At 47.0% G+C, this 26,733-nt stretch overlaps 1 protein-coding gene across 1 annotated transcript in view; it reads left to right on the plus strand.

The window, feature by feature from the left end:
• WDR11 (WD repeat domain 11) overlaps positions 1-26,733 on the plus strand; it is a 1,001,187-nt gene that overhangs the window by 692,337 nt on the left and 282,117 nt on the right. The gene's annotated exons all lie outside the window — the stretch shown is intronic.

The following is a 26,733-nucleotide window of genomic DNA, read 5'->3' on the forward strand; positions in this document are numbered from 1 at the left end:
CTCCTGCACCCCTGCTGAAAAGATGATAGATTTAGAGACTGTAAATTTAGGGAAAGAGCATGGTAAAAGGAATAAGGTACTGATTTGGACATTGGTCCTGTGTTTAAGTATGGTAGTACCAACAATAACAGCTATTACACTATGGTTCCTGGAGTACGTGCACCCATTAGAAACACCTTTGCCAAAAGCAGCTACTGAAAGCCTGGTTCATGTAATTACTGGTACTTTGCCCCCAATGGAAGAAAGACATAGAGAAGGATACGGCAACAATACATTGTTGCTCATCATGAACATGACCCATGCGGTTTTAAAGAAAAAAGATTGTTGGGTTTGTGCCCATTTACCACAGCACGGTGGGAAAGGGATAGGCTGGTATGTACAACCTTACCATTGGTTTATTCATGTGAAGTATCGTTGAGTGCAATGTTCTTTGGGAAATGGAACAAGAGTAATACGGGTCAGCTAGATGAGACCAATATGAATGAATTTGAGGAACTGATCATGAGACCTGAGGGTTGTTCCATATTCCACAAAGCTTGCATGTTTTCACCAGATCCCATGAGGAAGAATACACGAAAGACAACAAGACAAGATAGATTACATAGGCAAAATAGACCAACCCCACCAGCAGAAGAAACATCAGTAATGACATTTCGGATGAGGGATGAATGGAATAAAGATGCTGTGCCCCCTGCCTATACAGTGGATCACAGCCCCGAAACTGCTCCCCTATGTTTACAGAAAAAGGGTTCCTATAAAGTAGGAACGTTTAGCAACTGCCTGAACACAGTGGTTTTAAAGCACGAAATAGAACCTGTGTACGTAGGGGACCCTGTTTACTTTATATGTGGAAAAAAAGCATATCCATGGTTACCTAGGAACTGGGGAGGTACATGCTACCTAAGTCTACTATTTCCAGGAGTGTTCCTTTTGGAGACAGCAGATAGACGAACAAAAGGTAGAACTCAAAGGAGTAGCGAGGATGGAATGATAGCAATATATATAGTCAAATCATTTATACCATTCTTGTCCCAAATAGAAAATGCTTACAATATAAGAAAACTGTCTAGGATATTAAAAAATACAATAGATACAACCACGGATATTTTATTGAATATGACGTTAGAAGAAAAAGGAATAAGACTAATGGCACTCCAAAACAGGATGGCTCTCGATATAATATTAGTTGATCGTGGGGGAGTTTGCAAACTTGTAAAAACTGCATGCTGTGTGTATATGGATGATTACTCCCCTACGATATTTAAAGCAATCCGGAAATTACATGTCATAGGTTCCACACTCTCTACTGAAGAAGGGGGTTAGGGGATAGGATTCTGGTTTTGGGGATTATTGCGGTCCTGGGGATGGAAGTTAATTTCGATACTAATGATGGTACTTGGTATATTCATAACATGTTGCTGTTGCATACAATGCTTACCAATGGTTTGCACTGAAATAACTGATGAATGTACTAAGGAATGTGTGCACTTGGTGTCGAGAGGAAAACAAATGCATGGCCAAAATTACAGAGACACTGATTGAACAAAAACAGTAAAACAATTCATGGCTATAGACATTAATGATGAAGATGATGCTGATAATAGCATGAAAGGTTCAGACATAGAGACCCCAGACTTATCCTTATCGGAGGATGATAAAATGAATGAATAAGACGTTTGACATACGGCCAGAAGGAGGGTTTGTCAATCTGGAAAAGTGAATACCCTTCATTTGAATGACAGACGTAACTTGATGGCCGTAGGCCAACCGTCTTATGCACCGAATTATAGAAATATAGACTGTTATGCTTGACCAACAAGCGGCCATTTTAAACGTGGCAGAATCGCCATTTTGCCTGTTAACCATTGCTCATTGCTTTCTGTCTAAAACTGCTTTGCAGCTTGCAATTCTTGCGGTTTCTGCTTACTCTACTCAACTGTTAACATTGTTGTCTGAATATGAAAGGGCAAGGTCGCAGGACTGAGGAGTTCGTTGAAAACTCCTCATGAGTAGCCTAGAAAGGAATGCCCACGCTCCCTCTCTGCAGCCTTGAGGGAGAGCTGCAGGGCATTTAATCACTTCACAGCTGCCAGCCAGTCTCGTACGATGGTAGAATATGTTAGAATAAAACAGCTAAAGGCTTGAAATATGCTCTTCCTATGGCCCCCCCTCGCAAAACCCTTTAGAGCGTGTCGGCTCCCAGGACACGAATAGTACCTCATAGATAGCAAAGCATTGAATGTGGCTCTTCCCCCCGTGCAGCTTGCTTCCAAGAACAGAACCACTGTGTTCTGTTCAACAACTAAAAGATGCCTCCGCACTTTCCAAATTGCACGTTGTTACTAGAATAGACATCGAAAGTGTCATAATTGTCATACCCGTCGGAAATGTCCATCGTCATCCTGAGTTCAAAGAAACTTAATAAAGGAGGGTGTTAAACATGACATAGCTGATTGTATGATACACATTTTGTATATATGTAACTGATGTACGTAATTCGCTCTCTTGCATCCCTTGAGGTCTAGGAAACTCACGTTGCGGGGCGTGAGACCAGAATTGGCCAATTGGTACCATTTTTGCTTGCAATAAACCCTAGCATTGGGAATTTGAACCTTGTGTCTGGCGCATCTTTTCGTGTATGGTTATTGCCTTGTTTCCATAGCACGAGGGACCCCTAGGGGCCCCTTTCAAAACTTGGTTTTGCAAAATGTCTGAGCTCCTTTCACCTCACTTCAGAGTATTGATGAACTGCTTTGCCAGTCTGTGCCAAGGAAACAACAACATTTACTTCTCCTGAGTGCATTCTTCCAAAGGTTGCTCAACAATGCTCCCTGTTGCCTGCTGAGATGACAAAGCTGCTTCAGTGCCACTTGGGAAGAAGCCACCTAGGTCACTGTTCTGTTATGACTAGCTTTACCTGCACCCTGCTTTGTACGGATGGAATGCTGTGAGTGACTGACGTGGAATGCAGAGTGAGCGAATGTTGTGTTATGAGTGGGTTCCATGAATGTCAGTTGAGAGGATGTGATTACTAAGAGAGGATGCTGGTGGATGTTCCTGTCCCTTTGAACTTTCCTGACCTGATGTACTTGTATAATGTACCTGGAACATAGTATAGAAGTTGACTGCTCCAGCAATGATATCAGTGTTTTTTGGCCAGGGACCCAACATAACATTGGCGACGGGGATGGTGGCTGTGCTGGGGGGACAGCACCATGTAAGGGACATCCACTGCTCCCCAAACGCTGGTAGGAGCTCTCAGGTAGGAATGCTGCGAGGTGCAGTGGGGACAAGTGAGGCCCAACCAGAAGCGGTGCGAGGTGCAATGGGGACAAGTGAGGCCCAACCAGAAGCGCTGTGAGGTGCAGTGGGGACAAGAGGCCCAAGCAGAAGCTCTGAAGGGTACAGTGGGGACAAGTGAGGCCCAACCAGAAGCGCTGTGAGGGGTGCAGTAGGGACAATTGAGGCTTGGAGCTGTTGCAGCGTATTAGTGAGGATCAGAGCCATTGCAGAACAGTAGAGGGGTTGGGGACTCTCACAGAGCATGAAAGGGGCCAGGGGCCCAGGGCTTGGAGACCGTTATGGAGCATTAGCGGGTCTGGGAGCATCTTACAAAGGATTGAAGTGGTCTGGGGCCCATTGTCATTACAAGGGGATAGAAAGCATTGGTACATGCTGCTGCGCTGGAGTGCTGTTACTTTTGGAGAAGCAGAAGTGTTATAGGGTACATAGGCGTGTGCAATAGCAGTGCGTACCTGTTGCTAGCGAAGTGGATGAGCAGTTCTGTGTGTGGATTTGGAGACAGAGCGTTCTCAAGTTCAGTGCTGTGTGGGACTTGGAATCCGGACTTGGAGTCCAGCAGATGTGCTGCAGCAGGATACCTGGTTCCATTGCGGGGACCGTAGGAGCAGGGAGCTCTTTCCTCCTTTGTGGCACACCAGAAGTGATGATGTCAGATGGAATGCCAAAGGTGTTGGCTATTGTAGTATTGTAGCGCATTATCCCTCTGAAGTTTGTGGAAAGAACAGGGAAGGAGTAAAAAAAGAGGACCTGCAACATTTCAAAGACGTTATTACGTTATGTCTATTGGTTTGTGGTCCTTCTTTAGTGGCATTGTTTGTAGCGAGGGTGGCGCTGCGTGAGGACTTGTGCCTACTCATAAAGTGAGCGAGCGGTTGGCCAAGCAAAAGCAATGCTGGAAGTCGTGGCGCACAGCTGAAAGGAAGCTGGTGAGGAGAGAAATGCCTTTGGTGAAAAATGGCGGGTGCGCGGGCAACCGACCGAGAAGGGATCGTTGACATGGGCGTAGGACATGGGGGGGACAAGGGGGACAAATCCCCCCCCACAATTTTTAGTGAGGGGGATGTCATGTCATTTATCCCCCCCAGAATATGTGTTTGGTGTGTCCTGCAGGGATCGGTTTTTGAAGTGGGGGGACGGGCTGCTTACTATGTAAGCTGCCCTTTCCCCCCTGGCCCCTAAAGCATGGGGGCAATACCCTGGGGGCAGATGGGTGATCATCTGCCCCCAGGGAAGGGGGGCAAACAAAACAAAAACATTTTTTCTTTTAAATGTAGTTTTGGGTGGGGTGGGTGTGGGTGGGACCACTAGTCACCAGGGATTTTTGCAATGGGGGTGGCCCTCTTCCCCCCATCCTAAGTGGATGGGGGGTACCTTATGTAGCCCTCCTTGGGGGCAGATTTCTGCCCCTAGGAAGGGGTACATGAGACGCCCCCATCCATTTGGGGTGAGGGGAGAGGCCACTGCAAATATTGGCAGAGCCACCCCACCCCCCAAGCCTGGGGCAGTATGTTTTGCTCCCCCACCCCCCCGGGGGCAGATGGCCACACACATGTGCCCATCTGCCCCCAGGAAAGGGGCAAAACAAAAATAAAACACATTATAACTTGTTTTGGGTGGGAGTGGGGGGCCACTGAACCACCATAGACGTTTTTAGTGGAAAGGGGGGTGGCTCTCCCCCCCCCCCATCCCAAATGGATGGGGGGCAGCTAATGTAGCCATCCCTGGGGGCAGATTGCTAGCACAATCTGCCCCTAAGAAAGAGGCAAAACAAAAATAAAACCCATTATAACTTGTTTTGAGTGGGTGTGGGTGTCACTAAACCACCATGGATGTTTTTAGTGGAAAGGGGGTGCCTACGGGTGTCGTCTTTTCGGAAATGCATGGGGTTTTCGGTTTTCCTTGGTGGCTTCGAAACCTTAGGCCAAAATCTGTAGGTTGTCCACATGAGCAAAATCTGCTTTTCCGAAAATCTTGGTGTTATCAGTGGGTTAGCCATTTCCCTTTTCGCCGTGGTAGGTGCAGCCACACATGTGAGGTACCACTTTCGTCAGGATACCTATGGGAACCTGGGAAGGTAGGACATCTGTTGGCGGCGTGTTTCGGTTGGTGGGCAGAGGGAAATGTGTCTGAAAAGTGATGGAAAAAACACAATTTTCAGACATTTCACTCTGGCCACCCACTGAACCACATTGCCAACAACACATGTTTGTTTGTTTGTATTACTTGTATTCCGCACCAGACCCAGGGGTAACGGGCACATTTAATAAGACAACTTACAGCTTAGTTACAGGAAAAACACATGGCAGAAAGAAACAAGAAATATACATGGAATATTAATATACAACATACACAATATACACAACAGGCAGGCGTGCTGGTGCACGTATTTACAGTTCTACTTAAGCAGGCAGTAACTGCTAGGCAGTAGGTGTGTGCAAAATGCATAAGTGGCGAGAGATGCAGGATAAGTCCAGGCAAGATGGTAGTCTGTTATTTATCTGCGTCTTTAATCCACCTTGTAAGGTTGTGTCGGAAGGTGAAGTAAGGTTGGTTTGTCCGCAGGGTGGGTGATAGGGAGTTCCAAAGTTGAGCTGCTTTGACCTGGAAGCTACGTCCACCGACTCTGGGCAATTTAAATCTGGGTGTTCATATGTTGTTAGAGTTAACGGATCTGGTGAGTCTTTTTTGGTTTAGTTCTCGTGAATCTCGCAGAGAGGTAGCATGGTGCGGCATTGTTTAGGCATTTGTAAACAAGTGAGGCCACTTTTAGCTGGATTTTCTCCTGAGTAGAAAGCCAGTTGTTGGCCCTTCTGAGTTCGGTGATGTGGGTTCTCCTGGGAATGCCTAATGCTGCTCTAAGCGTGTTATTCTGTAGGATTTGAATTCTTTTGATAACTTCCTTGTTGGCCCCGATATAGAGCGAGTTGCAATAGTCCAACTTTGATACGCTCTCGCAAGTGTCCAGCGAGCGCTCTCGCAAGTGTGATGCAGCTATTGTTGGACAGGAAGGGTTTGCCTGCTCTTATCAATTTGCAGGTGTAGGCGGTGGCAGAAGCCATCGCGTTCACCTGCTTGTTGAAAGAGAGGGTAGAGTCCAGGTAGAAACCCAAAGTTTTTATCGCGTAAGCGGTTGTGATTGGGTTATTATCTATGTTAAAGGAGGAGTAGTGGGGGCCCAGTTTTTTTAGGGTAGGGGGTGTGCCAAGGATAATGATTTCAGTTTTGTCATCATTCAGGCATAGTCCATGAGTGGCCATCCATGCCTGGATGATGAGATACACCCTGTTGACCAAGGCCAAATCTTTATCATATTCACCAGTAAGTGGTACAAGAATCTGAGTATCATCTGCATAGTTAGTGTAGGTGATACCAAGAAGGTCCAGATCATCGAAAAGGGGCTTCGTGAAGATGTTGTAGAGTGTAGGAGAAACGCAAGATTCCTGGGGCACGCCGCATGTAATGGGGATGGAGTCTGCTGCTGCGGTGGTGGAGAAGACTCTCATGGTCCTATTATTGAGGAAGGATTGGATCCAGTCTGTGGCTTCTTCAGAGAAGTGCGCAGCCATGTCTAAATGCCTACAAAGGACCTTGTGGTCAACAAGGTCAAATGCAGCTGATAGCCATGATGGCATGTCCTACCATCTTGCGTTCCCACAGGTGTCCCGATGAAAATGGTACCTCACAAAGGGAAAAGGCTAACCCACTGGTAACCACAAGCCTTTCGGCAGAGCAGATTTTGCTCATGTAGACAACATACAGATTTGGGCGTAGCGTATCGAAGACACCTAGGAAAACAGGGAACCCCATGCATTTCCAAAAAGAGGACACCCGTGGGAATCCACAGAGGTCTGACTTGCGCGAATCGGCCCAGAATGTAATACCCACAGTCCTCAGCAAAGTCTGAAATTTGTGAAAAAACTACAATTTTCAGACAATTCCCTCTTGCCACCCACGAAATACGCCGCCAACTCCACATGTCCTACTTTCCCGCGTTCCCACAGGTGCCCCGACATAAACGGTACTTCACATGTGTGGGTGCACCTACCTTGGCGCAAAGGGAAAAGGCTAAACCACTGGTAACCCCAAAAGAGTTTGGGGAGACAACCTACAGATTTGGGCCTATGGTGTTTAAGCAAGGAAGGAAAACAGGGTACCGCATGCATTTCCGAAAAGAAGACACCCCTGGGAATCCACAGAGGTCTGACTGCGCAAAACGCCCCAGAATTGATTACCCACAATCCCAGACAAAGTGAAAATAGTGTTTTTTCCACCAAATTTCAGACTTTGTCAGGGTTTGTGGGTCATAAATGATGGGGCGATTTGCACAAGTCAGACCGCTGTGGATTCCCATGGGTGTCTTCTTTTTGGAAATGCATGGGGTTCCCTGTTTTCCTTCGTGGCTTCGACACCCTAAGCCCAAATCTGTAGGTTGTCCACATGAGCAAAATTCCTGAAAATCTGCTGTGCGAAAAGACTTGGTGTTACCAGTGTTTTAGGCTTTTCCCTTTGCACCCAGGTAGGTGCACCCACACATTTGATGTACCGTTTTCGTCGGAAAACCTGTGGGAACGCGGGAAGGTAGGCCATGTGTTGTTGGCTGCGTGTTTCGGTGGGTGACCAGTGTGAAATGTGCAGAAATTGTGGTTTTTTTTTTCTGTCTTTTTCCCGATTTCCCCCCAAACTATGGAATCTTTCCCTACATTGTTGTTGCCTGACCTGCGCAAATCACCCCTTGCTAAACTTGGAATATTGTCTACTTTTCAGTAATGTATGGCTTTTTGGCTTCCCATTCAGCTTTCATACCCTTTTCTTCGATTCCGACCACGCATGTCCTATTGGACAAAAAAACACCAAAATCGCCTACCTCTCACAAAACGGCTGATTAGCATATCAAAATATGTTATTTTGGTTTCCACTCAATCTGTTCTTGAAAGCCTGGAAAATGGCAAATCAAGCACAGCAAACCATTTGTTCCTAGTTCTTACAAGGAAAACACCACAGACTTCTTTGTACAACATTTTATTGGCATTTTCTGAAAAATACCCAAATGTTCTCCTTTTTGGTTATTTTCTCTCACCCCCTACAGCAAACTGATTCCTGGGTGGCGTTATGACCGCCTACATGTGGGAAAAAAGGGGCCAACTTTGGCCAAGATATCTCATGTAACAAAGAAGTTACAAGGGATTGAATGGCTACATACCGAAATCGCCAAAAAAGGCCTTGGCACTGGGGGGAAATACCCATGGCAGTTAAGGGGTTAAGACAGTAAAGCCCCAGAGGAGAAATCATTTGTAAGGTAGCTCAGTTAGTTAATGCTCCAAATGCAGATTGTGCACAGGAATATGTAACATCTGTGTTCACTTCCTGGCTTAATCTTCCGGTGGGATAATAGGCAGAGTGAATGCATTCAGCTTCCGATGCAACACATCATTTTCCAGGTCAATTGGTTCAGAAAAAGTGGTGGAAAACACTATTACTGATGCTTTTTCTAATTAGCAAAATTTTGTGAATTTTCTGGGTGGAGTTTGGGAGCCGAGTGGACATACCAGGACCCCTCCCCCCCGTATTTCCCGCTCCACCAGACAAATGCAGCCTTACTGCCAGCACGGATTCTCATGCTGGAAATAAGGAAAGGGATTCCTCTGGGATCTGCTTGGAAATGAAACTTGGTAAAAGCGGGCGGAGCCCAGAGGAAGCCATTGTCAATTCTGACAGCAATCGCTAATTGCGCAAGGTGTTTACACTCTTCCAAAGTGGAAAAACAATGTGATTTCACTTGCCTTTTATGCTAAAATCTTCCATTTTGTGGTGGAAAAGTAAAAACGTGAGCCAATGGAAGTGCTCCACTCCATGCAGTTTACTTTGCGCCTTGATGCTTGGGGGTTTTGCGTGATGCTACACATGTAATAAATACATTTAACATGACCCTAGATAAATGTCAATTTGTGATCAGAATGAGTGAGCATGGCATGTCGCTGGTAAGAGGGTGTCCTGTGCTTCTTGAGTGCGTTGGCAAATTGTAAGAGGATTCAATTCAACACTACAGCTAAGTCAATGCCTAATCTGGGATACTGAATGGAAACCCTTATTGATATATCTTTATGTCCAGTTCATGCGTTCTGGATGACTACCCCTATATAACACCCCTCTCTTGGAATCCCCCTGACCCCACTGAGCCAAGAAGTAGTTCTGTTTTGCAAGTTAAAAAGGTTTATCTGATAATTTAAACAATATATATATATATATATATATATATATATATATATATATATATATATATCACGCTTTATAATAAATTAATAATTGAATATCACACTTAATCTGAGCAGTAATCAATAATGGATAGTCCGGCACTAGCACACTTGTGAATAGGAACAGAAGAATAAGGTGGTAGAGAATGCTTTATATAAGTTCAGATGTATGTAATGTTGAATGAAAATGCAATACAGAAAATACTCAATATGATTTCAACAAAACAATGTAATCACTTTTCTCTGGCAATTCACTCCCCCCTTTATGCAATGCAAGGAAATGGAAGGAAAGCACACAGTTCTTAGAAATGCAATCAAATGTAATTCAGTTCACCCCAGCAAGCTTAGACTACAGAAGTTTGAAACACAGGCTCAAAATGCTTTTATATGTGCTGGCAATGAAGTGAGGAATATGCTGAAAATGGTTTTAATTCCCTTTAGGAGGTTCAGGGTGAGTGAAATATACTTGGGATGAGTTCAGGCTCACTTTAGCAAGGATCTAGGAGTAACTAGCAGGTTAAACGAATTTTTGGCAAATGAAAGCAAGAAAACTGCTGTTTTCACACGTGGAGAAATTTGCAAATCGCGGCAAATTCGCGAGTGCGTTTTTCGCGATTGCGGCAAAGGTGTGTGGAATAGGAATGCGGTTCTAGGTTCGTTGAAAAGCCAAGATTCCCAGCTTTCAGAGGAAAGTTACTGCAAGTTCCTAGCCCAAAAGGTAGTTTTTCGGATTTTAAATGTTAAAAGTTCAAAGTGACAAGTGACAGTTTTGCAAAATGACAAGGTACAACTTCTAGGAGACAGTTCTGGTTAGATTAAAATAGATTGAATTATATTATTTTAACTAAGAGATTGGTTCTGCACAGTTCTGCTAGGTACTCACAATATATTTAGAAATAGAATGGGCCTCGCCACGGATCTGGTCAGGTTTTCTTCACTCGCCACGGACGGTCTCTGCGCACAGCGTCTGGGTCAGCTCTGCTCTGCCTCTGGTTTTGGATACTGCTCTGCTTTCTCTGGGTACAGCACTGCTTCTGGATCTTTCTGCACAGCTTTCTCTGGACCCAGCGCTGATCTGCACGCTGTTAGGTTTGCTGGATGCTGAGGCCCACTGAGAAGAGTTCTCAGTTTGTGGGTTTAGGCCCTTGCTTTGAGTTCTGAATCAAGTTCTTTGGAGTTTTAAAGTCTAAGTGTTGAATCTAGTATCTTCTGGATGTTGTGTGGTCCGGCAGAGCGCGTTGCAGCAAATGGAATTGAATGTCCCTATCTGTCCTGACTATCTGCTTTTATGTGTTTTGAAAATGGGTGTGTGTGCAGCATCACTAGGCTCTACCCCTCTCCACTTGTCATTGGCCACTTCCTCCTCTTCCCCTTGATTGGGGGAATGAAATGAAGTGTCATCATGATGAGGTCTGTTTATGGTACAGAGAACCCACCCCTGTCAAATTACACACAATCTATATTTTGACCCAAAAGACATATTTGCACAGGTACACATTTGTTTAAAATTACATGCACCCATCACATATCACAGGAGGTATACCCTGTCCGAATCTGCTCTTCCTGAGAGCTTGCATTGAGAAATGGCAACATATTTCACTTGTTGGTCAAGTTACCAATATCAGATTCTTACTCAAATTTACCCAAATGTGTGCAAGGCATGCAGGCATTAATTTATTGAAGTATCAGACTTTTCACATGCAGACATTTTAAGTAATACCCTCTTAACTGCTCGCTTGCCCCCAGATCATGCCACTGGTTCTAAAAACCTCTTAAAATGTGGGCAGAAAAATCACAAGAATTATGGTATCATTTAAATAATTATGACAAGTCCGTACTATGAGTTATTCATCTTTTTCTAAAACCATATTCTGGCTACAGGGGTATGTCTTTTCAGGTCACATGGTACAGAAACCAGTCTTTCCACTTTCTTCAAGCTCAGCCTCTGTCTCCAGTTTCTCCCCCTGCCAGTTTCTGCCAAGAGGAAGCCATTTTTATTACCCCTGCAATAAACCATCTGCCTGGGCCCTGGAAGGCCCATTGTTCAAGAGGAAGCCATTTATGGCCACTTCCATAAACCCTCTGCCTGGGTCCTATGTTTAATCTCTAGCAGTCCCTTGGTAATTCAATCAGAGAAGTGTCATATCCTTTTTGGGTGGGAAGAGCAAAAGGCAGCTCTGCCTGGGAACACAGCTGTTGTGCAAGTCTCAACTCCTGTCGGGGGTAGCTGGTGGGCAGAATTCAGTTCCTTAAGCCAGGCCCCAGCTAATGTCACTTTTAGTTACCCAGTTTTCTGCATTCAAATAAAACTAACCATTTTACATATGCAGCTAGAATGCTGATTCTAAGTTTAAAAGTATGACATTTAAACAATTGCAACCTATGTGACACTCAAAAGTAGGTCACTCATTTCTTTTAAACATTTAGGTTTTTAGTGTCTTTCAGTCCAAATTTACTTAAACTGCTGAAATCCACAGCTCAGCCAGTCTTGTATAAACCTTCAAGTCACTTCAGAATATAACTTTACATTGGATCCACCTCTCAGTAAGTCTTTCTTTGGCCTGCTTTGGGTTCATTTATTCAGTTTTACACGAAAAAGAAAAAAGTCTGGTGTTGTTTTAAAACGCCGGCTTTCTGATAGTGGTGAGTACTGGTAATGCACCCATTTTTGGGATTTAAGAAAATGAATTCCCCACAATTCTAGGTTGCTTTTGGCAATCAGCATTGCCATTCCCAATGGTTTCAGGCTACTGTGTGGGTAGTCCAATGGTGGTTTTAGGCAGTGCCCTTCTGTGCCCATAACATCGGCAAAAATGAGTGGCAGCCTATTCTTCATGCATTTCCCTGGGCGTTTTCTGGGAAGCTCTGGCCATCATGATGTTTTCCATGTCAGTACTACACAGTTTTGAGGTAGGGCTTGGATGCGTGGATAAAAACATCCCACAAGCCCCCCTCTTGCGATGGCCATTCTGTTTCACTGATGGAACTCGCAAGACCTGGGATGCTTCCTCATCTTCTTCCAATAGATGGCACCGTTCAGCATCTTTTCCTCCATCTGGTATTGATCAATCGGTTCTCCTCGCCGGTCCTGATGGGAATATTGGGCGGTACACTGGGCCCCTTGCGTCTCTGCTCCCGGTCTCCGGATCGTCCTCCTTGGCCCGTCTCCAGGTTTTCTTTCTCCTAGGACGACAAAGGAAGAGCGGCAATACCTATTCATGGACATTTCTCCCCCACCATTGATATAGTGGGGTGGCATATAAATTTATAGTTAAAACATATGAACATGCACATTTCTTTTTGCATTCAAAAACGAAAACACCCACATTGAGAAACTCAGAATTTGATAGGCGATATGTAGGATATTTTAAGTTAGAACTGAATTAATCTGAGACAGTACCCTCTAGGATTCCAGAGGATTCCTCCAGTTGTTGCAGAGTGTGCCTGGGATGGCAACACTTCAACTGGTTTATGTGGACCAACTTGTCTTCCCCCTCTGCCAAACCGCCTTTGGGGATGCGGATCTTGTAGGCCACAGGGGAGATTTTGTCTATAATCTCAAAGGGTCCCTTCCATGTAGGCAAAAATTTTCGCTGTTTGGCCTGGTTCCTTTGGAAATTGTATAGATAGACCCGGTCCCCCACCTGATATTCCTTCCTGGAAGTCTTCAGGTCGTAGTGGGTCTTCATGCTATCAGCTGATCTTTCTAGATTCCGCTGAGCATAAGCAAAAGCATGTTGAAGGTGTTTCCTTAAATTCTCCACATACTCGTGAGTTGTGGAGGCATTTATTAGGGTCTGCTCTTGGGTCCTGTAGAGCAAATGCTGAGGAAGCACCATCTTGCGCCCAGTCATCAACTCAAATGGTGACATTTTGGTTGCAGATGAAGGGGTAGATCTGATGGCCATTAGGACCAGAGGTAATCGGATATCCCAACTTGGCCCAGAATCTGCCACAAACTTTTTTAGTATGCTCACAATGGTTCGGTTATATCTCTCTACTGCCCCAGAAGAAGCTGGCCTGTAAGCAATATGCAACTTCCTTTTGACCCCCAGTATCTCCCACATCTTTGTCATTACTTCACTGGTGAAGTGGCTACCCCTGTCTGACTCAATCCTTTGAGGTAAACCGAAACGGGAAAAGATGTGGTTAATCATCAGGGCAGCTGCAGTTTCTGCCTTGCAATTTGGGGCTGGGAGACATTCCACCCACTTGGTAAACAAGCATGTCACAGTCAACATGTACTTATTCCCCCTAGCAGAGCGAATCACGGGGCCCACAAAGTCGATTTGTAAATCTGACCATGGCAGTGTCATCCCCCTCTTTTGGAGGGGTGCACGGTGCGTGAGGGATGATGGCTGAAATTGTGCACACACAAGACACCCCTTCAAGTATTGGTCAAGGTCCTGCCCTATGTGTGGCCAGTATGCAACCTCTCTTAAGATTTCCAGTGTTGTGTGAAACCCCCTATGACCGGCGGTGGCCGCATCATGGGTGTGACTTAACATCAGGCTTCGGAATGAGGTAGGAACCACCCACTGATCGTGGCCAGCTTTGGATTTCCTTATGTAACGCTCACCTGATTCCCACGGAGGCGCGGGTCTTGGCAGGAAGGTGTCTGTAACACGAAACGTGATGTGCAGGATTCGGTTGGCTTCTGGGGTCGAACCTCTCCGCACTGTGTGTCGGACTCGAAGAGTGAGGTTTCTGCAGGTGAAATAATATGGGGGTTAAAGGTCTGGGTTGTGAATGTCCCTATCTCTCTCCTCTCAGCCTGACTGTTGAGCCCCCCTCCCAGGTCAACGTGCTCACCTTAGATAGGTGAATGCTGGGCTCTCCATCTGCGTCTAGTGCAGGATGCCGTTGCCAGTTCCTTCACTGGTGAAACGTTGGCCTCTTGACTTCAGAGGATGGGTACCGTCGTTGTCTGCACGACCGGTAAGTTTCTGGACACCTTTACTCTTTATAGTCTTTTTATGCGTGGCGGTGAAGCGCCTGGAATTGCGTAAGTATGGCAAGCGCTCTTACTGTCTCTTTCTTTGTCTTTGCAGGCGACGATGCAGAATGAAGAAATCCGGAATTCGCCACGTGCCGGTAAGTGTAACACTGCTGTGGTCTATGAAGATGCAGCGTGAAGAATCCGGAATGCACAGCGTGCCGGTAAGTAGAATAATGCTGTTTATCTTTGCAGGCGAAGGTGCAGCGTGAGACACGGCCGCTGCCGATGGATCAGGTAAGTAAACACTGCGTGTTAAAGTTCGTTCTGCTAACCTGTTGTTTCTGGTCTTTTGCAGGTGCTGATGTTGATCGGGTACAGGAATGGTAAGTATAATTCTTGCAGGTTCAGGATCCAAAGAAGAAAGGCTGGAACAGACTCGGTGAGCGTTCTGCTGCAGATGCAGAATAACGCGAAGCACATTTCATCAATCGGGTGTGGTTTAAATAGCCTAGGAGTGATGAGGCGTCTCCTTCCACGGCCCCGCCTAGGTAAGAAAAGAGTTCCTGCTTCCAGAAGAGTTCCAGTGCTGTATCCAGGGAGTGGAGCTGCCCCACCCAGGTAAGAAAGTAGTCCCAGTTCACCGAGGACTTCTAAGAGTCTGGTAAGTAAGCAGCCTGGTCTGCCACAGGTAAGTCCACCCAAGCACCTTCACACCAATGATGAGCCCGGCGCTTCCAGTGCCGGGACCGATGCTTCTGATGAGCCTGGTGCCACTGGCGCCAGGACAAGGTCCAAAAGGTCCCTGTGGGGACCGGCTGGTGCCTAGGATCAGGGTTAGGGGCCTGCTTCCAAGGACGTTGGGCTGGTCCTGACTCCTTGGAAGCAGTGATCATGACAGTATCCCCCCTCAAGGCCCCTCCTAAGTGTGTCTTTCCCGGGGGCTTTGGCTTGTCGGGGTGATTCAGATGGAATCTCTTGACCAGACGAGGTGCGTGGACATGTTCTGAGGGTTCCCAAGACCTTTCCTGGGGACCATATCCTTTCCAATCAACCAGATAGTATAATTTAGACCTGGAAATTTTGGAGTCTAGGATGTTCTTCACTTCGAATTCGAGTTCTCCGTCTACCAAAACGGGTTCTGGGAGTTTAGTCAATCGGGTTTCTGGTTGTACTGGTTTTAATAAGGGGACATGGAATACTGGATGTATTTTCATATGCGTAGGTAATTCCAATTTGGCAGCCACCGGATTAATTATGGCAGATATGAGGTAGGGCCCAAGGTATCTCGGGATGAAAGTGCGGGGTCCTTTTAAAGGCAGGTGCTTAGTGGATAACCAGACTTGATCTCCTACAGCGTAGTGAGGGGCCTCTTTACGGTGCCGATCGGCTGCCTTTTTGAATTGAGCTTTAGCTCTTTGCAGATGGGCAGTGGCTTCCTTAAAGGCACAGGTGATTTCCGAATGCAAGTGATGCACAGCAGGTGCTTCAATTTCTTGGGGAGGATCCAGGTTGGAGGTTCTAGGATGGTGTCCATATAATAGGAAAAAAGGAGTCTTCCCGGTTCCAGAATGAGTCGAATTGTTGTAAGCGTATTCAGCGATCCAAAGAAGGGTTTTTCTGTTTGTTGGAGCATGCAGCGTAGATATTGTTCTAATGTCTGGTTTGTCCTTTCGGTTTGTCCGTCAGTTTGGGGATGGTGACTGGTCGAAAGTCTTACATCAACTTGGGCTAGACGACAGCAACTGCGCCAGAAGTGGGAGATGAATTGACTTCCCCTATCGGAGACTAAAACCGAAGGAAAACCGTGTAAGCGAACGATGTTTGCCAAGAATTCCCGGGCCAATACTGAGGCTGAAGGCAGACCCTTCAAGGGTATGAAATGAGCCATTTTCGAGAATAGATCCACGACTACTAAGATGGTAGTATATCCCAAGCATGGAGGTAAGTCCGTGATAAAATCCATGGACAGGGTATGCCATGGACAGGGAGGAATGTCAAGTGGCTGTAATAGGCCGGCTGGTTTTTGCTTTTGACTTTTATTCTGGGCACACACACCGCAGGAGATTACAAAGTCTCTAATATCCCTTTTCCACGATGGCCACCAGAAATGTCTTTTAATCTTTTCCATGGTTTTGGTAATGCCAGGGTGCCCCTCCGTTAGAGAATCATGATAACCGGAGATTACTTGTTTTTGTAGTTTCTCACAGGGCAAGTGCAATCGTCCTCGGAAATATGGTAGGTCTTGATCTACTGAGAATTATTTTCCCTTTAATTGCCAGTCCTGCAAATCGGTCGGAGTTAGGAGCGATTTCACAGTGGTCTTGATGTCTTCAAAAGATTGAGTGCTGACCAAACCCAAAATCCTTTGTTCTGGGATTATGGGTATTGGATCTGGATTGATCAAATGTTCATCTACTCCCATCCGGGAGAGGGCCTCCGCCTTTCCGTTCTTACTACCTGGTCGATAAGTAATTATAAAGTCAAATTCTGCTAGGAACAGAGCCCAGCGAAGCTGTCTGGAAGACTGAGCTTTGGCTGTCTTTAGATATTGTAAATTGCGGTGGTCAGTCATTACGGTAACTGTGTGTCTGGCTCCAAGAAGATAATGCCGCCAGGCTTTAAAGGCCGATCTGATGGCCAAAAGTTCCTTGTCTGTAATTGAATAGTTGATCTCAGGAGGCGAAAACTTGCGGGACCAAAAGGCAACCGGATGTAGTTGGTTTGTGACCGAATCTCTTTGTGATAACACTGCTCCCATAGCAAGACTAGAAGCATCTGTTTCCATGATGTAAGGAAGTTCTGGGCGAGGATGTTTTAAAACAGGTGCAGAAATGAATTTAGCTTTTAAGTCTTGAAAAGCTTGTTCCGCTTCAGAAGACCACTCAAAACGTTTGTTCTTTTTCAACAGAGCGGTGATGGGCTGGACTATCTGGGAAAATTCAGGAATGAATCTGCGGTAAAAGTTAGCGAATCCTAACATGCTTTGAACTCCTTTTACAGAGGTTGGTGATGGCCACTTGATAATTGCATCAACTTTCTTTGAATCCATATGGACTCGGTTAGGTGACAATATGAATCCCAGGAACTCGACTTCCGTTGCGTTGAAAACGCATTTCTCAAGCTTAGCAAAAAGACTATGTTGACGCAATCTCTCGAGAACCTTTTTAACGTGTCTCTGATGTTCTTCTTCAGATGATGAATATATGAGGATGTCGTCAATGTAGACAACTACACACACGTCAATGAGCTCTCTAAGGACATCGTTCATAAAATATTGGAAAGCAGCAGGAGCATTACACAGTCCAAAGGGCATCACTTGATATTCGAATAGCCCGTACTTGGTGCGGAAGGCCGTTTTCCATTCATCGCCCTCTTTGATCCGTACCAAGTGGTAGGCTCCTCTGAGATCCAGCTTTGTGTATATACATGCATCTTTGACTTGGTCAGGAGTTCAGGGATCAAAGGTAACGGGTATCTGTTTTTAACAGTGATCTGATTCAGGGCGCGGTAATCTATGCAAGTCCTAAGGTCTCCTTCCTTTTTCGGAACGAAGAACAAAGCCGATGAAGCTGGAGATTTTGAAGGACGGATAAACCCGTTAGCTAGGTATTGGTCCAGGTACTGTCTGAGGTGAAGGTTCTCTGGCTCGGTGAGGGCATAGATCCTGCTGCAAGGAGTAGTTGTTCCAGGTATCAGATCTATTTGACAGTCGTAAGACCTATGAGGAGGTAGAGTGTTAGCTTGATCCTTCTGGAAGACGTCTTGGAACTCCTGGTATTCGGGAGGTAATTTGAGAATCTCCTCAGAAGAGATCGCCGCTAATGAAACATCAGGTCGAGGATAACAAGTGGTAGAACACTCTGGAAACTGAACCGTCTTTGTTCGCCAATCAATCTGAGGATTGTGCTTCTCTAACCAAGGGATTCCCAGAATGATCTGGAACTGAGGGGCCTTGATTACGTCGGACACTATTCTCTCCCGGTGTCCATTGTGACTCAACAACGTCACTTCTTGGGTGGCATGCGTTACTGGTCCGGAGGCTATCTCCGTGCCATCCACAGTAGTGATGACGTCTTTTACTGCCTTAGGGACAAGGGGTAGATTCATCCTTGATACCATTTCACGGTCCACATAGTTACCGATTGCTCCGCTGTCAATGTAAGCTTCAATTGCATGCAAACGATCCGGACGTTCAGGACTAATGAGGACCATGGGTATCACGAAATGCGAGGTCACGGGACAGATCTTAACGCTCGGCAAGAGGACCTCTATTCTTGTCGGACGAGGTTGTTTCCCTGCTCAGAATTTGTGGTACAGGTATCCGCGGCTCCTACAGTCTTCTTAGCTGGTTTCACGGGACAGTCCCGAAGAAAGTGTCCTGAATTACCGCAATAGAGGCATAATTGCAGCTGCCTTCTTCTTTCCCGCTCTTTCTGGGTTAAAGGTCCTCTTATGCTCCCTATTTGCATGGGTTCCACAGTGTCAGCTCCCTTATTCGAGGTCTGTGGTTTAGAAAACACTCGGGTATCAAATCTGGAACGATCTGCCTTCCTGTTCTGTAGTCTATGGTCCAGTTGGACACTAAGTCAATATAGTCCGAACATCCTTGTGGAGGATTCACAACTTGCGCTAGCACATCCTTGAGCTCTCCACGCAGGCCTCTGTAGAAAAGCGTTATTCTCTTGTCCTCGGGCCATTGTGTTTCCACTATGAATCTATTGAAAGAGGCTATATAAGTCAAGAGGTCTTGGTTACCCTGTCGTAATGAGAGAAGTTCATTGTCCAAGGCCTGCCCTTGTGCATGTCTTGCGAACAGTTTCTCCATGCTGGACTGGAAGGCTTGAAAATCGTGTAAAACCGGATCATCCTGGGTGACTAAAGGGATCGACCAATCTGCAGCGCTGCCACTGAGATGAGAAAGCACGAAAGCCACCTTGGCCTGGTCTGTTGGAAATGCAGCTGGTGTGCAGGCGGCACTGGTTGATGAACACTGCGAATTTCTTTGGATCACCAGCAAAACGTTCGGGCGGAGCCAAGGGCACATTACCGGGCAGATTGATTTGCACTGGATTTGAAGCTGATGCAGAAGGATAACTCCCTCCTGGAACGGGCAAAGGTGTCTGTCCTGCCTGCGTTTGTAACAACTGCCTAGCAAGGTCCTCTGTTCGCTCCTTAGAAATTATCAGCTCTCTTCTTAGAGAGCTCGTTTCCTGGCGAGCTGCATGTACTTCTGCACTTAATTCCCCAAGCAACTGGGCTAGTTGATCAGTATCTGAGGTTTCCATTGCGCCTGGGTAGGAGTTTTGTGGATGGCTTCGCGTTCTGGAACGCTCACCTGATTCCCACGGAGGCGCGGGTCTTGGCAGAAAGGTGTCTGTAACACGAAACGTGATGTGCAGGATTCGGTTGGCTTCTGGGGTCGAACCTCTCCGCACTGTGTGTCGGACTCGAAGAGTGAGGTTTCTGCAGGTGAAATAATATGGGGGTTAAAGGTCTGGGTTGTGAATGTCCCTATCTCTCTCCTCTCAGCCTGACTGTTGAGCCCCCCTCCCAGGTCAACATGCTCACCTTAGATAGGTGAATGCTGGGCTCTCCATCTGCGTCTAGTGCAGGGTGCCGTTGCCAGTTCCTTCACTGGTGAAACGTTGGCCTCTTGACTTCAGAGGATGGGTACCGCCGTCGTCTGCACGACGGGTAAGTTTCTGGACACCTTTACTCTTTATAGTCTTTTTATGCGTGGCGGTGAAGCGCCTGGAATTGCGCAAGTATGGCAAGCGCTCTTACTGTCTCTTTCTTTGTCTTTGCAGGCGACGATGCAGAATGAAGAAATCCGGAATTCGCCGCGTGCCGGTAAGTGTAACACTGCTGTGGTCTATGAAGATGCAGCGTGAAGAATCCGGAATGCACAGCGTGCCGGTAAGTAGAATAATGCTGTTTATCTTTGCAGGTGAAGATGCAGCGTGAAGAATCCGGAATGCACAGCGTGCCGGTAAGTAGAAAAATGCTGTTTATCTTTGCAGGCGAAGGTGCAGCGTGAGACACGGCCGCTGCCGATGGATCAGGTAAGTAAACACTGCGTGTTAAAGTTCATTCTGCTAACCTGTTGTTTCTGGTCTTTTGCAGGTGCTGATGTTGATCGGGTACAGGAATGGTAAGTATAATTCTTGCTGGTTCAGGATCCAAAGAAGAAAGGCTGGAACAGACTCGGTGAGCGTTCTGCTGCAGATGCAGAATAACGCGAAGCACATTTCATCAATCGGGTGTGGTTTAAATAGCCTAGGAGTGATGAGGCGTCTCCTTCCACGGCCCCGCCTAGGTAAGAAAAGAGTTCCTGCTTCCAGAAGAGTTCCAGTGCTGTATCCAGGGAGTGGAGCTGCCCCACCCAGGTAAGAAAGTAGTCCCAGTTCACCGAGGACTTCTAAGAGTCTGGTAAGTAAGCAGCCTGGTCTGCCACAGGTAAGTCCACCCAAGCACCTTCACACCAATGATGAGCCCGGTGCTTCCAGTGCCGGGACCGATGCTTCTGATGAGCCTGGTGCCACCGGCGCCAGGACAAGGTCCAAAAGGTCCCTGTGGGGACCGGCTGGTGCCTAGGATCAGGGTTAGGGGCCTGCTTCCAAGGACGTTGGGCTGGTCCTGACTCCTTGGAAGCAGTGATCATGACACCTTACCAGCAAACTGTCTTGGATTCGGAACATTTTTGGACATTTCATCAATACTCTTAGGTCCTCTTTCCCAATATAATCGGTATCCGTCAGGGGAAAGTTCTCAGGGTCCTCAAGGTGTTGGTAAAACTTACCAATAATTGGATCCCCCTTCTGAGCGGTAATCAAATCAGCATCAGGGGTCTCCTTATTCCATTGTGCAATTGAAAGGTCGTTGTGAGCATTTGTCTGGGACCTAGTGATAGCAGTGACCTGGATCTCCCCCAACATGGACTCAATCTCAATTAGATCCCCTTGGATGGCCCCGGTTTTGGCCAGCTGATCAGCTAAGTCGTTTCCAGTTTTGTCTGGTCCCTCTACTTTGGAATGACCGTTGATCTTTTTCCAATAGATGGTCATCTCATTCGAGGTGACCAGATCATCAATGTTTTGGATCAACTTCCCATGTTTCAAGGGTTTGTTGTTAGCACATAACATGCCTCTGGTTTTCCAATTAACCAGGTGCTCCACGAACCCGTTCCGTACATAATCCGAATCTGTGATTATGACCAGTTCGTGGAGTTGATGCTGGACAGCAGTGAGGATGGCCTGATGCACAGCCATCAATTCTGCCACCTGACTACTTCGGGGGCCAATTTTGTATCCAGCGGAGGGTTCTGGAGACTCCTTCACCCATGCATTCCCTACGCCGGCCACCAGTTCTTTCTCCCCGTGGTTGTCAACATGGTACGAGCATCCATCCACATAGACAGTGGGCATTCCCTCACACTTGTCTTCTTCAAAGACTTTGTGTGGGGAATTAAGGTATGCCTCCGTGTTGTCCTTGATTTTTAGACTTTCGTCCTCGAGACAGTTTTCTCTGGCACAATCATGCAAGTCAGCCAGACCTTGCGCGAGGGGACTCTTCTTGTTTTGGCCATATCTGACCTCCACAGGAAAGCCTTGCATTGATAGAATCCAGGAAGTAATTCGGGAATTACTCACATTTCCGGCCCGGATTCTGTCACTTTGGAGATATTGCAGAGGCTGGTGTGGAGTCTCCACTATGATGTGTTCCCCATGGATAAACGGGCGGTAATTCTTCAATGCCCACACCGTTGCCAGGAGTGCCTTCTCACAATCGTTTAATTTTTCCTCCACAGAGGATAAAGTTTTGCTCGCATAGGAGATTACTTTATTGACCTTGTCATGCTTTAGGTATAATACTGCCGTCAAGCACGTATTAGAGAACCCCGTCTCCAGGAAGAACTCCTTGTTTCTGACAGGGTAAGCTAGGCAGGGCGCTTGTGAGAGGCTTCTTTTGAGTTGTTTTACTGCCTCGGCTTGTTCTGGACCCCATTCCCACTTGACCCCCCCTTTAAGAGATGAATCAGGGGTCTGGTGATCTCTGCGTAGCCCCCAATAAACTTTCTGCTGTAATTAGTCAGTCCAAGGAGGCTCCTTGGGTCCCGCAGAGTTGTGGGGTCTTTCAGTTTCTGAAGTGCTTCCACTTTCTTTTCCTGGGGACAGAGACCTTGAGGAGTAATCTCATGCCCCAAGAAATTAACACGGGTTCTACACCACTGTGCTTTCTGAAAGGAAAGTTTTGCTCCGGCGGCCCTCAACTGCGTCCGAACATGACGGATCTCCGCTATGTGTTCCTCCACAGATGAACTTTTGATGAGGACGTCATCTACATAAGCCAGATTACCCCTCGCATGGCCTTATGTAGGAAAATTCATTTTGAATTCATTGCCGGAGTTGAGGTATCCGAAGGGAGTCCGGGTCCATGTGTATTGCTGGCCCCCAAAGGTAAAAGCCAGCTTGTATTGGTCCTCCCTACTGACAGGCACAGTCCAATATCCATTGGTCAGGTCTATTGCAGTGAATACCTGTGACCCCTGGATCTGGGCCAGCCCTTGGTCAATGTAGGGCAGAGGCCATCGGGAAGTATGGACCCGTTTGTTGAGCTCCCTGAGGTCGGCGCAGAGTCTCCACTGGCCGTTTGGCTTCAATATTCCCAGCACCGGATTATTGAAGGTGCTGTGGACTGGACGGATTATTCCCCGGGACTCAAGGTTCTTAATTATTTCAGTAAGGGACTCGATTGATGCGAGAGGCAAGCGATATTGCTTCACAAACACAGGAGTCATGCCAGGGTCCGTGGGGGTTGTTGTTGTGTGGATGTCGGTGCGGCCACAGTCATATGAGTCTACTGCAAAGAGATCTTGGAAATCCAAGAAAACTTGTTTCAACTTTTGCTTTTGTTCCAGAGTGTCACAGGCATCAGCTAGGTTGACTCTCTCTTCCACCATCTGCCTGAAGCCTGGAAAGACTTCTGGTTTGGCTATCTCAGCGGCCTCCTCCAGCTGGGTGGAGAAGTCCCTGGTCAGAGTGCTGATTTGGACTGGAGGCTTCAGGTGGGAAAGGCAGCCCTCATGGACCTGGAAAATCACCTCATCCCTTCTGAAGTCACAAGTCACATCTTCCTTACCATAAGGGCAAGAAGTGTACACCAGGAAGTTCCCCCCATGCCGGGTAAAAATCCTGTCTGGTGTTGTATTGTCCTCACTGTCACTGTCAAAACAGTCCTGGGGGATTGGTCCTAACAGTTCATTACCTAAATCGATGGAAAAATGTCGGTCATCAACCGCCATTCCAATAATGGTGCCTGCGGCTAGAGTAATAATCTTTAAGTCGCTGTTATCCACCTCTATTAGAATGGTGTCATGTTCTATGTTGACTAATGGTGTTGGGTTTACCCCCAACCCTTGCTGTCGGAGAGAAGCGTTTAGATGTATGTAAGCATCCGGGTTTTGCAAATATTGTCCTCTTTTAACTTTCACTTCCAGGGAGAATTGTCGGGTCCTTTCTGGGATGGTGACTTCCTCTTTGATCTGAATTTCAACTGCATAAGGTAGCAATTGAGCTGACCTAAATGCTTTTTCTGGATCATCAAAGCCCATGGGATTATCCGCTAATCGGGACCAAGCTGTGAAGTTTATTAGGTCCGAACTAATGGCAAAGCGATTGAGAATGTCACTGCCTAAGTAAAAGGCGGCAGGGACGTCTCGCACGACCCATCAATTGTGGACTATGCTCTTGTTGCCAATGTAGATTTTGAGCATACACCTGCTTGGCAGGAGATGTTTGGAATTAGGTGCTTCCAGGTCCATTTCCCATTTGTCGATCAGTTTGAAGGTGGGAATGGCTGGATCTTTTGGGAGTTGGCGAAACATGGCTTCGCTGATGAAGCTCTTACCATTGTTCACGCACACTCGAGCGAGAACAGAGTCCTTCCCCTCATTTAACTGAACAGGGATGAACAACTGCTCTCCAATTTGCTGAATATCAGCCAGGCTCTGAGCTGATTTCACAACTTTCCGGACTATAGGAGTGGGAGTTTCTGATTGTGGATTAGTAAAGAATTTCAGGGTGTTTCCTTCCAGTGTGGAATACCACCTTAAACTGGAAGGAAGGTTGATTTTCAGAAATAGAGAGGACCCCCCCCATCACCAGTCTGTTGTCCTACTGCTATTACTGTCACGTCTGGAATTTGGCTATTCTGGAAGTGAAATTCTACTTGGTCAGATTTTTGTTCAACCATGTGGCAGGTGCCGTTTAAACTAACATGGTTGACACTCTGTTTTAATTTTATTGGTCGGCTAGTCTGGGTCCAGAGGACCTTGTTTACGCAATCTATTAAGGGGGACAATCTCCTCAGGAGGTAATTCCCCAGTAAACAAGGGGTGCCCTCTGGAGTCACAACTATGACCGGGTGTTTCAACTTGTGTCGCCCAATTTTAATGTCCAAATCTGCCGTCCCCTCGACGGGAATTTCCTTCCCGTCAAAGTTCTGGAGTTGTCCAGGAAGTGAGGAGAGAGGAATTTGGTCATTCCCTCCCCTTCCTGCATTCAGTTCATCAAAGGCCCTTCTGGACAGAAGGGTAGCTTGAGATCCTGTGTCCACCAGTGCCAAAATTGTACCCTGTCCCTGTACTTGTACCGGGGCATAGTATCTTCCCTCCTTCTCCTCAAGGGGGCACAGATAATGCACATTTTTGGACAACTGGTGGGCTAACTTTCTGGTTTTGGACATTGCTAGAGAAGAGATTTGGGCGGAATTCTGTGGAGAGCCTTTGGAATCTGAAAGAAAAAGTTGGCAACTGGAGATCAGAGCCATTGTGGGTTCCCCGGGTTCCGGCTCTGGGCCGCCCCCCCCCCTTCTTGGAGGCAGTCATCAGGATGGGTTTGAACCAGGGGATTTTCTTGCTGTTGGTTCTGGGATGAGATGGTGGTTGGCGGTAGCTCAGTCTCCACATCTCCCCAGTCTGGATTTGCATCCCTAGGGACCCATTTTTCTTTGGGAGGAGTTCCCCCCTCTCTGAAGGAGAACATCCTTTTCCCAGGATCCTCTGAGGATCCCTCTCCCTCAAATTGGAAGATCTGTACCTCCTCCTCAAACTGAGTCTGTTTGGGTCTTTTGTTTCTCCTACCCCCCCTCTGCTCCTTAGGAGGCAGACTTTCAGGGGCAAGAGATTTTGTTTCCGGTTCCTGGGTTTCCAGGGGCTGTTTACAAGTGAGGAAGGAAGCTTCCTCCAAGGCTTTACACCCCCTTCCCTTTGTGCCTCCTCCCTGGGAACCGGTGAGTTATCGGGGTGCTGCCCCCGTCATTGTTCTGGAGCACCAGGTCCAGAGTTGGGTGCGTTCTGCGACGGCATGCCGATCTGAGGGTTCTGCTGAGCCCTCAGTATGTGACCCAGATCCCACGCCATGTTTTGAACCTGGCGCTCTAACTGGGAAACCCGCTCAGGCTGATACGGGGCCCTGTTTTCTCCCCTGGGCTGATCCCGGGAAGGGTAGCTATCCCTTCTTTGGTAGTACCCCTGGTTGGGAAGATTTGGATACCCCTCCACCCTTGGCCTCCCCTCTCCCGGATTCGGTTGTCTGGGCTCAGGGAATTGGGGAAAGAAGGGTGGAGGATTTTGGGGCTGGAAGTTGGGTGGATACCTGGGGAAAAAGTTCTGCCCAGGATTCGGAGAATTTCTGCCCTCCGGTGGGAAGTTAGGAGGAAAGTTCCCTGGCTTAGGTTCTTGGCTGGATCTGCCCCCTTGGGCTGGAGGAGTCCACACATAACCCAGGATGGGTCGATTTCCCTTGTAACGGGGACTTACATAGTCAGGAGAGCGAGGGACCCCATTTGTGGGACTACCTCCTTGACTCCCTGTTTGTGTCTGGCCCGAGGACCTTCTGGGCCTAGCATTATTAGGTGCAGGTAGGTTTTTAGGCCCCCCCATCTCCAACTCTAAAACGGGGGTGACCTTTACCTCTGCCACCTTGGCAGCAGCAGGGGTGTTGTTGGCTTTGGGGTTTTTGGGCGCATTATTTTTATTTTCTATTGGCTTCTGCACCTCATAGATCCGGGTCGCCTGTTCAATGACCCAGTCTAAAGATCTTTTCTCGTGAAAATCCCTCACAAGCTGGGTCATTATGTATTTGGGCAAGGCATGGAAAAACGTATTAATAAATTCTCTGCTATCCGTGCGCACCCTTCTTGTGGTCTGTGCAATAGCACGCTTTAACTCCTGCACAAACT

The sequence above is a fragment of the Ambystoma mexicanum genome, chromosome 8 (assembly GCF_040938575.1).
Source record: "Ambystoma mexicanum isolate Mex_15411 chromosome 8, UKY_AmexF1_1, whole genome shotgun sequence".
Lineage (NCBI taxonomy): Eukaryota > Metazoa > Chordata > Amphibia > Caudata > Ambystomatidae > Ambystoma > Ambystoma mexicanum.